Below are 14,560 nucleotides of genomic sequence, written 5' to 3'. Positions count from 1 at the left end.
TGAATACCACCACACAGTATGGCTGTCCGGCCACTCCACCCCAGAGCTCTCTCCAAGCCTCATTTATTGGCACCGCGCCGCACAGTAACTGGTAAGGAAGCGATGACATGCCGCTGCGTCGAGTTCCACACCGCCCGCGGCCGCACATATGGTAAGGAAGCGATGGCATCCCTTCGTGACGAGTTTATCGCCACCCGTGTCCGCACAACTACATGGGCAGACTTTGATGCTGCCATGGCCGAATGGGCGGTGGATCAAAAGGCGGCCAAAGCCGCACAGAAGGAGCAGAAAAGGCAGAAAGTAGTCAAGAAGAGTCCCGCTGCCGCAAGAAAGAAGAGGCCGCACGCCGTGCTGAGGAGAGCTCGGTGGAGATCCAAGCACGGTGGGCTGCCACTGACAAGGAGAACGACGGCGTCTGGCCAGCATGCCTCGATGCCAGCATGTGAGAAGTAGTTAGTGCATGTGTCGCCCATAAGTTTGTATAACTAATTACAGACATCTACCAGTAATACATAGTAGTTTTAGAGCAAATTGCTAGTACTTTAAGTTGGTACTATATATTATTAACGTACAATGTCGATAAGCACATCCTTTGAGGGCTTTGAGTGTTCATTAACGTGTGTTCACTGAAGTTTTCTAGCCATTCCCCGGCCCTAAATCCTCCCGAAACGTCCGCCCTCAGCCACCCGAGGCCACCGGAGACTAGAGCTTGTCGCAGCTTTTTATAGTCCCACCTCACTGTGCTAGTTGGTCATAAACCGGCTTAAATAGCCGCTCCGGTGGATGGCAACGAGCTTCTAGTTTGTTGTATAGGATCAATTCTGGCCATCTGAGCAAGGTAGGTTGACACTTTATTGCATTTTATAAATAGATGATTGTTTATCGAGTGTCACCTTTGCCTCGTTCATGTAGATTGAATAAATCCCGCTGAAAGAGATTTTTAAATTTGCAGGTGCGGCTGTAGATGCTGATAGATATAAGAACTATTAGAAGATCACAAAACACACGGGTTCTATGGTGTACCCGTGTGCGTTTTTTGTGTGTTAATGATCCATAAGTCAGTTACCTTTGCGATGTTTTCCAATAAAGCAAGCATACCATTGACCAATTTAATCAAGTACACCTGTAGGTTTTTTTGGAGACAGGATCCGTCAATTTTCTCTTTTCTCGCACATGAGTATTTTATGCGCTTCGTCTTTATTGTGTGTTTCCCCTCCCAAGTTTCAAGTATCGCAGTGAAATTTTCCTTAGGCATGCAATTTTAGAATTTATTCCTCCCATCACATCCCCACCCATCAAATTTCTGCAATATCTCCACACCCTGCCCTCCCTCCCGGCAACTCAAACCTCCTCCACCACAACCAGAGCTTCAACCACATTTACATTTTATCCGAGCATCGTCAATCCAGTCAAGTAACCCACCGATCTCTATCACGGCCCTGACCTGATAGCTTAAATGGCACCTGCGATACATCTTCATGTGTTCAAATCCCCACCTTCCCTACTCCAGAGTATCACCGTGCAAGTCCAACCACATATCACATGGAGGTTGAGCAGCTGATGGCAGTCGATGGCGCGATGGTTGCTACGCATTTCAACCCGGAGGAACACCTCGCCTCTGCCGGATTGGTGCGGGCTCTGGCCCAGTTGAAGTGCCCCAGCGACTACCCCCCCCCCCCCAGGACTTACCAAGTATGATCTGACCAACTCAATCTTACCAATACCAGTTGTAATGGCAATGTTTTGTACGGTTGATGTATTAACCATGTTGGTGCCTGGTTTATCTTAGTACTGCACACGGTGTGATGTTCAAGTATTAACTTTCCTGCTCAATTTCATCAATACCAGCAACGAACTTACAATACATGACTCAGGATGCTATTAAGCCTGTGGTAATTAATAGTTGTATCCATTTTTTATTGTCCCTTTGCTAGCATGCTATTCTCTGCAATGAAGATATCACTAGAGATGCTGTCGTTTTATTTCCATTTGCTATTTTTCGTGGATGCCAACCATGTTGTACTTAACATGCTTTTCCATGTACTTACGAAGGGCCATAACAGGCGGTGTTGTTGTTTGCCATCGAGGTTAGTTGCACCCCATGTCATACAATATTTTACATCATTTGTGTGATTGCAATTTAACTTCTAACATTTACTGGTTGCCTGTAGGTACACATGTCAGTGGCACTGATCCATGCTTCAACCCGGAGGAACACCTCACCTCCGCCGCCGCTAACTTGGGGCAGGCTCTGGCCAAGATGAAGTGCCTCAGCAACTACCCCTCAGGACATACCAAGTATGAACTATCCAGTTCAATCTTACCACTACCAGTTGCAATGGCTATGTTTTGTATGGTTGATGTATTAAGCATGTTGAAGTAAGCAGGCTAAACACGTGTTAGCTATTTCCCTATCTTTTTATAGACAACTGGGCCATTCTCTGCTCTGGCAGCACTTGCCTTGCGATGTTTAACTCTGTCAATTGTATTTTTACCAGTACCAGTTTCAATGGCTATACTAGGTTGCCTGTAGTTAAATGTGCCTTGTTATTTTCAATACTGCCCACTACGTCATGTTCAAGTATGAACTGTCTAGCTCAATTTCACCAATAGCAGCTACAAACTTACAGAACATGACTTAGGATGTTGTTAAGCCTGTTGCAACTAAAAGTTGTATCCATTTTTTAATCTGTTCCTTTGCTACAGTGCTACTCTCCGCAATGTAGATATACTAGAGAGGGTGTGACGCCCTGAGACCGATGCTCCGGATGCCTTCCATTTATACTAGTTGTTGTCGTGTGTTTATTGTGTTTGTTGCATTATCATAATTGTTTTGCATATTTCATTCCTATATGTTTATGCCATGATCATGTTGAGTGCCTTGTCATATATCTTTGCTTCTTGCACCATGCTCATTTCGCTTGTTATGCCATGTGTTTGCATTGTGCCTCTTGCCATTATATTGCATTGTGCCATTCCATGTTGTTGCCAAAATCATCTCATATGCATTGTGGTATTCATCTTGTTGTATTTGCATTATGTTTGTCAATGTTGCTTGCCCTATGCATATGTCCCATGCATCATCACCTCCTTCCTTCTTCTTTCTTTCAGTTTGGCAAGTGACCTTTTCCCTTCCTCTATAAATGTTCATTCTTTCCCTATTAATCTTAGGTCATGCCAAGACCTACTCCTAAATGTTTCAGCTCATTTGGGTTTGATTTGCTTGGGTTAAAAAATGCCTCAAGTTTGAATTTAGTTCAAACTTGAATTATTTTTCTATCTATAAAAATTGCCAAGTACATTTCTTCAAATTGTGCATAATTCAGGGACTCCAGATATATTCTCATATCTCTCTCATGCCTTACCTTTATCTCTGAGCTTTTCCCTCTTATTTTCTGTTTGAGGAAATTGAGAAAAGGAAGAATAAGAGGGAGAGAGAGAGCCTAGCTCCAGCAGCAGCAATGCAGCCCAGCACCAGCAGCAATAGCCCATCTCCACAGCCATCCAGCCCAAGCCCACCTCTGCTCCTTCTTCTACCTACGTCACCTCTGTACGACCAATCAGTAGCCATCGGATCACCATGGCACCTCTCGATGGCCTTCCGTATAGCTCCCTAGCACCCTATATACCACCCCTCGACGTCTGTGCCCTACCCTAGCTTCTCCTCCACCCTTCAACACCGCCAGAACCCCTCTTCTTCTCTAGTTATTCTTCTTCCTCAAGAAAAGAGCACCCGAGAGAAGAAAACCGCCGGCGTTCGTCATCGTCCTCGCATCCGGTCTGCGCCAGGATCCTCTCTGACATGTCGTCCTGCGGCCCGTCACCCTCCTTGATCAATCCCGGGAGTTAGTTGGGTGGGAGCCTCCCCCACAGCCTCCCCGTCGTCGCCGTTGCCATGACCGTGGCCGGGCCGAGTTGATGCTTGAGCCCGGCGTAGAAGCCGACATCCCCGACCTTCTTCCTCCGCGGTAAGTCCCACGACTCCGACAACACCTTCCCGCACCTCTCTGAGCCCCAGATCGCCAAGTCCAGCTTCTTCCCCGTCGTCCTCTTCCTCCCCTTCTTCCTCTGCTTCACAGAACCGAGGACGCCACCCCGATCAACGCGCCTTCTCGTCGTCTCCGGTCTCTGACGACCTCGTACAACTCCAGCAGCACCCCCTCGGTGAGCAGTCGCTCCTCCCAGCCCCTCTCTTGTTCAACACCGTCGCCGTAGTCGTCTTCTCGAGCCGCCAACTCCATATCCGCCATGGATGAGTTCCTGGAACACACCTCGCCGCTCCTCCACACTCCCAATGTGCTGGACGCGCAACAGCCGCAGTGCTTCAACCCGCAGACCCAGTCGTAGTCTTCTCCATGACCGGGACGAGCGCCTGCTCATGCACGAGTACCTGCACGCACACCACCACCCCGCAAGCAGCAGCTGCTCACTCACGCCCCCCCCCCCGCATGTTTCCGCACCTCCGCCATTGGTCGGTGGTCCCTACGATCGCTGCCTGGCTCACCGGCGCCGTATCAGAGTTCCACCGTGCGCCACGGAGAAGAAGGCCTATCCTTTGGTTCGGTTCAACTAGAGCCACGACCATGCCATGCACAAACACAACAGTAGCGCAGTGGCAAAAGTCGCCCTCTTCGATCCAGGAGATCCTGGGTTCAAAACCCAGCGCTCCCCCTTTTGTCCTCTGTTTTTATTTTTCTTCTGCATGCACACACACTCAGTCGCTTGGGTCAATTCCACTTCTGGGCTTGCACCGTGCGTTGAATCCGGCTCGCGTATATTTTTTCCCTATCCCATGTGTTTTAGCATTTCTTCATTTTCTGCATATTCACATCAATGCCATCATTTTAAAATGCTCATAACTAAATGTCCATGCATCCAAATAAAACATGTTATATATGTAAAATGCTCAGATTTTCATGTACTTTCATAATCTGCACATTTCATCCATGTTTTAAATGTTTAAAATGGATGTTTGCATTTAATTTGTATAATGACAAGTTAAAATGGTTTATTTCATATCTTAATAACCGTAACTCCAAATTTAATAAACTTTATATGTAAATGTTGTGGAAAATGCATAGTTTAACATGGTAGCATTATTTGGCATGTCTAACAACTCTAAAATTGTGTATAAGGCAGAACAGTAGAAAATTCAAAATATGACATGAGGATTTTCTGGAATTGTTGTTTGTTGTTTCCGGCCTCATTTAAACTTGCCTAGATTGGTAGTTTTATTGTGTTGCACCTCTTGGCATGTTAACAACATTTAATATTGTTGGGTAGCATAAACGGGAGTGAATTAAATAATTGAATGTGGTGTTTTGGCAATATGAAACTCGTTGCATATTGAGCTCCATTTAACTTGTAGTATTATTTGTTGCACTTTGCCATGCCATGCCTCATTCAACTGAACATGCATCAACTTGGTCATGCATCATGCCATATTTATGTGTTGCGTGTTTACCATGTTGTTTGCTTCTTTCCGGTTGAGCTTCTTCTTGATAGTTCCTGTTTCGTTGCGATCATGAGGATTCATTCGACCACACTTGGTTCATCTATACCCGTTCGTCTTCTTCATGGACTTGATCTTCTTCCTAGCGGGATTTCAGGCAAGATGACCGTCACCTTGGATCTCACTACTATCATTGCTACCCTAGTTGTCTCGATGCTATCGCTATGTCGCGCTTCCTACCACTTGTTTATCAAGCCCCCCCAAATTGCCATGTCAGCCTCTAACCTTTTGACCCTTCCTAGCAAACCGTTGTTTGGCTATGTTACCGCTTCTGCTCAGCCCCTCTTATAGCATTATTAGTTGCAGGTGAAGTTGAAGATTGCTCCATGTTGGAACATGATTATGTTGGGATATCACAATATCTCTTATTTAATTAATGCATCTATGTACTTGGTAAAGGGTGGAAGACTCGGCCTTATGCCTGGTGTTTTGTTCCATTCTTGCCACCCTAGTTTCCGTCATACCGGTGTTATGTTCCTTGATTTTGTGTTCCTAACACGGTGTGGGTTTATGGGTCCCTCTTGATAGTTCCCTTTGAATAAAACTCTTCCAGCAAGGCCCAACATTGGTTTTACCATTTGCCCAACATAATAACTAAACATGATAATAAACTTGACACATAGGGAGTGAGCGCTACCCGAGGTTCGTTTCCACATAATCCAGGAGTGCTGATGGTGTTGGTCCCAAACTAGAGCAGCTTGCGGCGCCGCCCCTTGGCAACTTGGGGTATTTTGGTTGCTGTAACCATAGCTCATCCGTCGCGGCCTGAGACGAGATACGCGCGGCTACTATCAGGGTGTCGACACGTCGGGAGGTTTTGCTGGACTTGTTTTACCATTGTCGAAATGTCTTGTGCACCGGGACCTCGAGTCTGATCGGATGTCCCACGATGGAGGATTATCTCCGCGGATCGTGATCTTATAATGGGCTAAGTCGGGACACCCCTGCAGGGTTTAAACTTTTGAAAGCCGTGCCCGTGGTTATGTGGCAGATGGGAATTTGTTAATATCCGGTTGTAGAGAACTTGACACCAGATTCGAACTAAAATACCGAACCGCGTGTGTAACCATGATGGTCTCTTTTCGAGTGGGTCGAGAAGAGAACACGGTGGGGTTATGTTTGACCGTAAGTAGTTCAAGATCACTTCTTGATCATTACTAGTTTGCGACCATTTGCGTAGCTTCACATCTTATTCTTGTATTCATAAGTTAGCCACCATATCATGCTTAGTTGCTGCTGCAACCTCACCACTATATATTCCTTACCCATTAAGCTTTGCTTGTCTTGATACCCATGGTTATGGGATTGCTGAGTCCAGGTGGCTCATAGATTACTACAACAACAGTTGCAGGTACAGGTAATGCGATGATCATGACCTGAGAGCGATGTTTGCTTGCTTTGAGTTCTTCTTCTGCTTCGTCATTCAGGGGATAGGTTCCTGGTCGGTAGCCTGGGCTAGCAGGGTGGATGTCGTTTGAGTTTCTGTTTGTGTTTCTTCCGTAGTCGGATGCTGCTCTTATGTATGATGTTGTTGTATTCATGTGGCATCGTATGCCTTTTGTATGTATCCCCAACTCTTATGTAATGGTACGATGTAATGATATCCACCTTGCAAAAGCGTCTCCAATATGCGCTTCTATCCTTGGTGGGACCTTTGAGTTCCTTTAGGATAGGGTCATATATTGGGCGTGACAAGTTGGTATCAGAGCCTCGACCGACCATAGGAGCCCCCTTGAGTGTTCGTAGTTGGCCGTTGTTGAATCTAGAAGAAAACTGTTTTCGGAGTCTAGTTATATCGGAGAGTAGGACTTCGTTTTACTCCTCAGCCCCTTCATTGCTCTGGTGAGAAATCTTGACGTAGGTGTTTTGACTTACTCCTCTTCCCCTTCAAATTTTCTTTAGGATCACACGGTTAGTTTTCCGATTGTTGGTTCTGAGCTCTTTTCATCCGGTGCTTTTCTCGTCAAGTTAATTCGATCCTTCTTCATCTTTGCAAGATCAGTCCTCAGTTCTTTATCAACGATGTTGTCCCCACGTTCGAAGTTTTTTTTCACCTGCCCACCCCTTTTTCTTCTCGGAGCCGGAGTCCGTAATTGATTATCCATCCTACGCGTGCGAAGCCTTTGCATTATTTCCTCAATTATTTCAACCGGTGTTTTTCTCTTCAAGTTATTCGTCGGTTCCCCATTCCAAGTTGCCTTTGTTTTTTGCCGCCCGCCCACCCCTTTTCTTCCCGGAGTCTGCGTCTCTATTCGAGCATCAATTTCATTCATGCGGAGCCTCTTCAGTCTTTCCTCAGTCACTTCAGCCAGTGAATTCTCGTCTAGTTCATCATTTTTCATCTCTTTTCTTATCCGATGTATTCAATGCAAGCATTCGGTGTTGATCATATTCTTTCCCTTGTCTCAAATGTTTTCCCTTGCTCGTTCACCTCTCGCCATTTATCGTTCCGGAGTGATGAAGACATCTCAGAAGATTCGTGGTTGCATTCAAGTTAATTCGAGGTTGTCACCTCATGCAAGTCTCTCTATTGTTCTGGTGCATAGTTTTCTCTTTCAAATAATCGTTCTGGTGCATCATCTCGCTTCTTAAATCCTTTCCAACGGTGCTTCTTTTCAGTGGGCCCTAACCCACAAGTCTTTTCCCAGGATCTTACCTGACTCTTCTAATTCTTTCGGAGTTATTTTCAAATCCTTCTCAAAGTGTGACGTAAGAATGGATTCCATCAGTCACATGCCTTCCCCATGATCGCTTTCAAATTGTTTTCATCTTTCGCTCAACCTTTCCACTTTTCATTCTTCCAGATGTCTCAATGATTTTGGTGGTGTTTCTCCCCCTCATTCTCTACATTTGAAGAACGAAGAAGAGTTTTCCTCTAAATCGTGCCCGTTCTCGTGAAGATTCAGTGTTCAAGATTCAAGATATTATCTCAAAATTCTTTGGGATTGTGAGCATTCTTTCTTACCCATCCAGAGTATGTCAGGAGTTATTCTTAGTTTTGTTTCACCAGAGGCCATCATTCCAGAAGATTTCCTCATTCTAAGTTTTCAGCTTCCTTCTCCAATTATTCTAAATTAACGCCTCTTCGTTCGTCTCCATATTCTTCCGGTGCTTCGTTCGTCTCCATATTTTTCCGGTGCTTCGTTCAAGTATTCTTTAATCAGTTCGCAATCTCTTCGTTCTTTTGTCTCTAAATTCCCTTAAATATGCTCGTGCTTTTTTCTAATTCTTCCCGACGAGGAATTCTCTTTCTTTATTCATTTTCAAATTCTTATGGTGGTTCATTTAAGATTCTTTTTCCTTTGTGATCATATCAATTCATTCATTCTTTCAAATCCTACCGGTGATTCATTGAAGACCTTCCTCAAGGTTGCGCCATATACCCATCAATCCTTTTCCAACAAGAATAAGTAGTATGAAAAATCCATTGCTTGTCATCAATTTAATTTGATGAAGGATAAGCATACAATAAATCTTATTATTATTTCCTCCAAGTGATTAATTCCTTCCTTCGGAGTTTGTTTATGATGAATAATCTCTCGGTTCTAAGTGTTTCCACCTTTTCTTTTCCGGGGTCCAAATTTCCTCGGCCATTTTGTTGGGACCTCCATATAAATCATCGCAAGGCTTAATCTTATTCGCTTCATCCTTCATTTCTATCTCATCATCCTTTTGTTACCGGAGTTCTTCATAGTGGTTCTTCATGATTTAGTTCATTCTTCAAGTGTTCATCAAGATTCTTGTTGGTGGAGTTCAAGTATCTTTTCTTCTTGCGTCTCGAAGTGCAATTAATTCTCCGTATTCTTTTGAAGTGGGATTTTGTATTTCTTCGTTCTCCTCAGTTATTCAAGCATTTCGTTGTGGCATAATTTCACCTCAAGTTTTGAGATGTTTTTCAATCAGTCCACAATAAGATGATTCTTTTGTTGTTGATTTTCTCAACAACTCCATTCAATCCTTCCTTTTAAGGATGCTATCAAATTCATTTGCGGTGGAAGATGTTGTTTTCTCCTCCATTGTTTTCATTACACTCTTTCAATTGTTCCGAAGGCATTGTGTTGTTGCTCTCGTCAAGTATCGTTCCATCTTGTCAAGCTCATGTTCTATTCCATCCATGTTAACCTGAGTGTTGTCTAAATTTTCTTGTTCTTATTCCTTGTCTATCTCGCTTAACTGGAGTGGTTTCAATGTCTCTCTTGTCACTTAAGCTCTTTGTTCTTGTTGTATTCCTTGTTTTCCTCATTTTACCGGAGAGCCTCAATCTCGTTCGTCTTTGTTGTACCCTTTCCTCCAAGTTTTTCAACCTCTCAAGGTTCTTGGGTTTCACTTATTTATCCAAGAAGCAACTTTGTTTTCCTATTCCTCTTCCGCCTTGTTCCTAAGATCTCGGGACGAGATCTTTTGTTAGTGGAGGAGTGTTGTGACGCCCTGAGACCGATGCTCCGGATGCCTTCCATTTATTTTAGTTGTTGTCGTGTGTTTATTGTGTTTGTTGCATTATCATAATTGTTTTGCATATTTCATTCCTATATGTTTATGCCATGATCATGTTGAGTGCCTTGTCATATATCTTTCCTTCTTGCACCATGCTCATTTCGCTTGTTATGCCATGTGTTTGCATTGTGCCTCTTGCCATTATATTGCATTTTCCCATTCCATGTTGTTGCCAAAATCATCTCATATGCATTGTGGTATTCATCTTGTTGTACTTGCACTATGTTTGTCAATGTTGCTTGCCCTATGCATATGTCCCATGCATCATCACCTCCTTCCTTTTCCTTTCTTTCATTTTGGCAAGTGACCTTTTCCCTTCCTCCATAAATGTTCATTCTTTACCTATTAATCTTAGGCCATGCCAAGGCCTACTCCTAAATGTTTCAGCTCATTTGGGTTTGATTTGGTTGGGTTAAAAAATGGCTCAAGTTTAAATTTAATTCAAACTTGAATTATTTTTCTATCTATAAAAATTGCCAAGTCCATTTCTTCAAATTGTGCATAATTTAGGGACTCCAGATATATTCTCATATCTCTCTCACGCCTTACCTTTATCTCTGAGCTTTTCTCTCTTATTTTCAGTTTGAGGAAATTGATAAAACGAAGAATAAGAGTGAGAGAGAGAGCCCAGCTCCAGCAGCAGCAATGCAGCCGAGCACCAGCAGCAGCAGCCCATCTCCATAGCCATCCAGCCCAAGCCCTCCTCTGCTCCTTCTTCTACCTACATCACCTCTGTACGACCAATCAGTAGCCATCGGATCGCCATGGCACCGCTCGATGGGCTGCCGTATAGCTCACTAGCGCCCTATATACCACCCCTCGATGTCTGTGCCCTACCCTAGCTTCTCCTCCTCCCTTCAACGCCACCAGAACCCCTCTTCTTCTCTAGTTATTCTTCTTCCTCAAGAAAAGAGCACCCGAGAGAAGAAAACCGCCAACGTCCGTCGTCGTCCTCGCGTCCGGTCTGCACCAGGATCCTCACCGGCATGTCGTTCTACGCCCCGTCACCCTTCTCGATCGATCCCGGGAGTTAGTTGGGTGGGAGCCTCCCCCATGGCCTCCCTGTCGTCACCGTCACCATGACCGTGGCCGTGCCGACGTCCCCGACCTTCTTCCTCCGCGGCAAGTCCCACGACTTCGGCAACACCTTCCCGCACCTCTCCGAGCCCGGATCGCCAAGTCCAGCTTCTTCCCTGTCGTCCTCTTCCTCCCCTTCTTCCTCTGCTTCACAGAACCAAGGACACCGCCCCGATCAACGCGCCTTCTCGCCGTCTCCGGTCTCCGACGACCTTGTACAACTCCAGCAGCACCCCCTCGGTGAGTAGTCGCTCCTCCCAGCCCTTCTCTTGTTCAATACTGTCGCCGTAGTCGTCTTCTCGAGCCGCCAACTCCATATCCGCCATGGGTGAGTTCCTGGAACTCACCTCGCTGCTCCTGCACACTCCCGCCCGCGCTCGACCCTCTCTGCTCACGCACGCCTACAATTCAAATGCACTGTACGCGCAACAGCCGCAATGCTTCAACCTGCAGACCCGATCGTAGTCTTCTCCATGACCGAGACGAGCGCCTGCTCGTGCACGAGTACCCGCACGCACACCACCACCTCGCAAGCAGCAGCTGCTCACTCATGCTTCCCTCACATGTTTCCGCACCCCCGCCATTGGTCGGTGGTCCCTACGATCGCTGCCTGGCTCGCCGGTGCCGTATCAGAGTTCCACCGTGCGCCACTGAGAAGAAGGCCTAGCCTTTGGTTCGGTTCAACTAGAGCCACGACCATGCCATGCACAAACACAACAGTAGCGCAGTGGCAAAAGTCGCCCTCTTCGATCCAGGAGATCCTGTGTTCAAAACCCAGCGCTCCACCTTTTGTCCTCTGTTTTTATTTTTCTTTTGCATGCACACACACTCAGCCGCTTGGGTCAATTCCACTTCTGGTCTTGCACCGTGCGTTGAATCCGGCTCGTGTATATTTTTTCCCTATCCGTTGTGTTTTAGCATTTATTCATTTTCTGCATATTCACATCAATGCCATCATTTTAAAATGCTCATAACTAAATGTCGATGCATCCAAATAAAACATGTTATATATGTAAAATGCTTAGATTTTCATGTACTTTCATAATCTGCATTTTTCATCCATGTTTGAAATGTTTAAAATGGATGTTTGCATTTAATTTGTATAATGACATGTTAAAATGGTTTATTTCATAACTTAATAACCGTAACTCCAAATTTAATAAACTTTATATGTAAATGTATTGGAAAATGCATAGTTTAACATGGTAGAATTATTTGGCATGTTTAAGAATTCTAAAATTGTGTATAGGGCAGAACAGTAGCAAATTCGAAATATGACATGATGATTTTCCGGAATTGTTGTTTGTTGTTTCCGGCCTCATTTAAACTTGCCTAGATAGGTAGTTTTATTGTGTTGCACCTCTTGCCATGTTAACAACATTTAATATTGTTGGGTAGCATAAACGGGAGTGAATTAAATAATTGAATGTGGTGTTTCGTCAATATGCAACTCGTTGCATATTGAGCTCCACTTAACTTGTAGGATTGTTTGTTGCACTTTGCCATGCCATGCCTCATTCAACTGAACATGCATCAACTTGGTTGTGCATCATGCCATATTTATGTGTTGTGTGTTTACCATGTTGTTTGCTTCTTTCTGGTTGTGCTTCTTCTTGATAGTTCCTGTTTCGTTGCGATCGTGAGGATTCGTTCGACCACGCTTGGTTCATCTACGCCCGTTCGTCTTCTTCATGGACTTGATCTTCTTCCTAGCGGGATTTCAGGCAAGATGACCGTCACCTTGGATCTCACTACTATCATTGCTATCCTAGTTGTCTCGATGCTATCGCTATGTCGCGCTTCCTACTACTTGTTTATCAAGCCCCCCAAATTGCCATGCCAGCCTCTAACCTTCTCACCCTTCCTAGCAAACCGTTGTTTGGCTATGTTACCGCTTCTGCTCAACCCCTCTTATAGCGTTGTTAGTTGCAGGTGAAGCTGAAGATTGCTCCATGTTGGAACATGATTGTGTTGGGATATCACAATATCTCTTATTTAATTAATGCATCTATATACTTGGTAAAGGGTGGAAGGATCGGCCTTATACCTGGTGTTTTGTTCCACTCTTGCCACCCTAGTTTTCGTCATACCAGTGTTATGTTCCTTGATTTTGCGTCCCTAGCACGGTGTGGGTTTATGGGCCCCTCTTGACAGTTCCCTTTGAATAAAACTCTTGCAGCAAGGCTTAACATTGGTTTTACCATTTTCCCAACATAATAACTAAACATGGTAATAAACTTGACGCATAGGGAGTTAGCGCTACCCGAGGTTCGTTGCCACATAATCCAGGGGGGCAGTGCTGATGGTGTTGGTCCCAAACTAGAGCAGCTTGCGGCGCTGCTCCTTGGCAACTTGGGGTATTTTGGTCGCTGCAACCATAGCTCATCCGTCATGGCCTGAGACGAGATACGCGCGGCTACTATTAGGGTGTCGGCACGTCGGGAGGTCTTGCTGGACTTGTTTTACCACTGTCGAAATGTCTTGTGCACCAGGACCCCGAGTCTGATCGGATGTCCAGCGATGGAGGATTGTTTGTGCGGATTGTGAGCTTATAATGGGCTAAGTTGGGACACCCCTGTAGGGTTTAAACTTTCGAAAGCCGTGCCCATGGTTTTGTGGCAGATGAGAATTTGTTAATATCCGGTTGTAGATAACTTGACACCAGATTCAAACTAAAATACCCAAATGTGTGTGTAACCGTGATTGTCTCTTTTCGAGTGGGTCGAGAAGAGAACATGGTGGGGTTATGTTTGACCGTAAGTAGTTCAGGATCACTTCTTGATCATTACTAGTTTGCGACCATTTGCATAGCTTCTCATCTTATTCTTGTATTCGTAAGTTAGCCACCATATCCTGCTTAGTCACTGCTGCAACATCACCACTATCCATTCCTTACCCATTAAGCTTTGCTAGTCTTGATACCCATGGTTATGGGATTGCTGAGTCCTCGTGGCTCACATATTACTACAACAACAGTTGTAGGTACAGGTAATGCGATGATCATGACGTGAGAGCGATGTTTGCTTACTTTGGGTTCTTCTTCTGCTTCGTCGTTCAGGGGATAGGTTCCTGGTCGGTACCCTTTGCTAGCAGGGTGGATGTCGTTTGAGTTTCTGTTTGTGTTTCATCCGTAGTCGGATGTTGCTCTTATGTATGATGTTGTTGTATTCATGTGGCATTGTATGCCTTTTGTGTGCATCCCCAACTATTATGTTATGGTACGATGTAATGATATCCACCTTGCAAAAGTGTCTCCAATATCCGCTTCTATCCTCGGTGGTACCTTTGAGTTCCTTTAGGATAGGGTCGCATATTGGGCGTGACAGAGGGTATCATTTTTATTTCCATTTGCTATTTTTGGTGGATGCTAACCCTAGTGTAGTTAACATGCCTTTTCATCTACTTACGCAGGGCCATAACATGCGATGTTGTTGTTTGTCATCGATGTTCGCTACGTCCCATGTCTTACAATATTTC

This window comes from Triticum aestivum, chromosome 4B (genome assembly GCF_018294505.1).
Source record: "Triticum aestivum cultivar Chinese Spring chromosome 4B, IWGSC CS RefSeq v2.1, whole genome shotgun sequence".
Lineage (NCBI taxonomy): Eukaryota > Viridiplantae > Streptophyta > Magnoliopsida > Poales > Poaceae > Triticum > Triticum aestivum.
The sequence above is the reverse complement of the archived record's forward strand: the minus strand, read 5'-3'. Positions refer to the sequence as shown.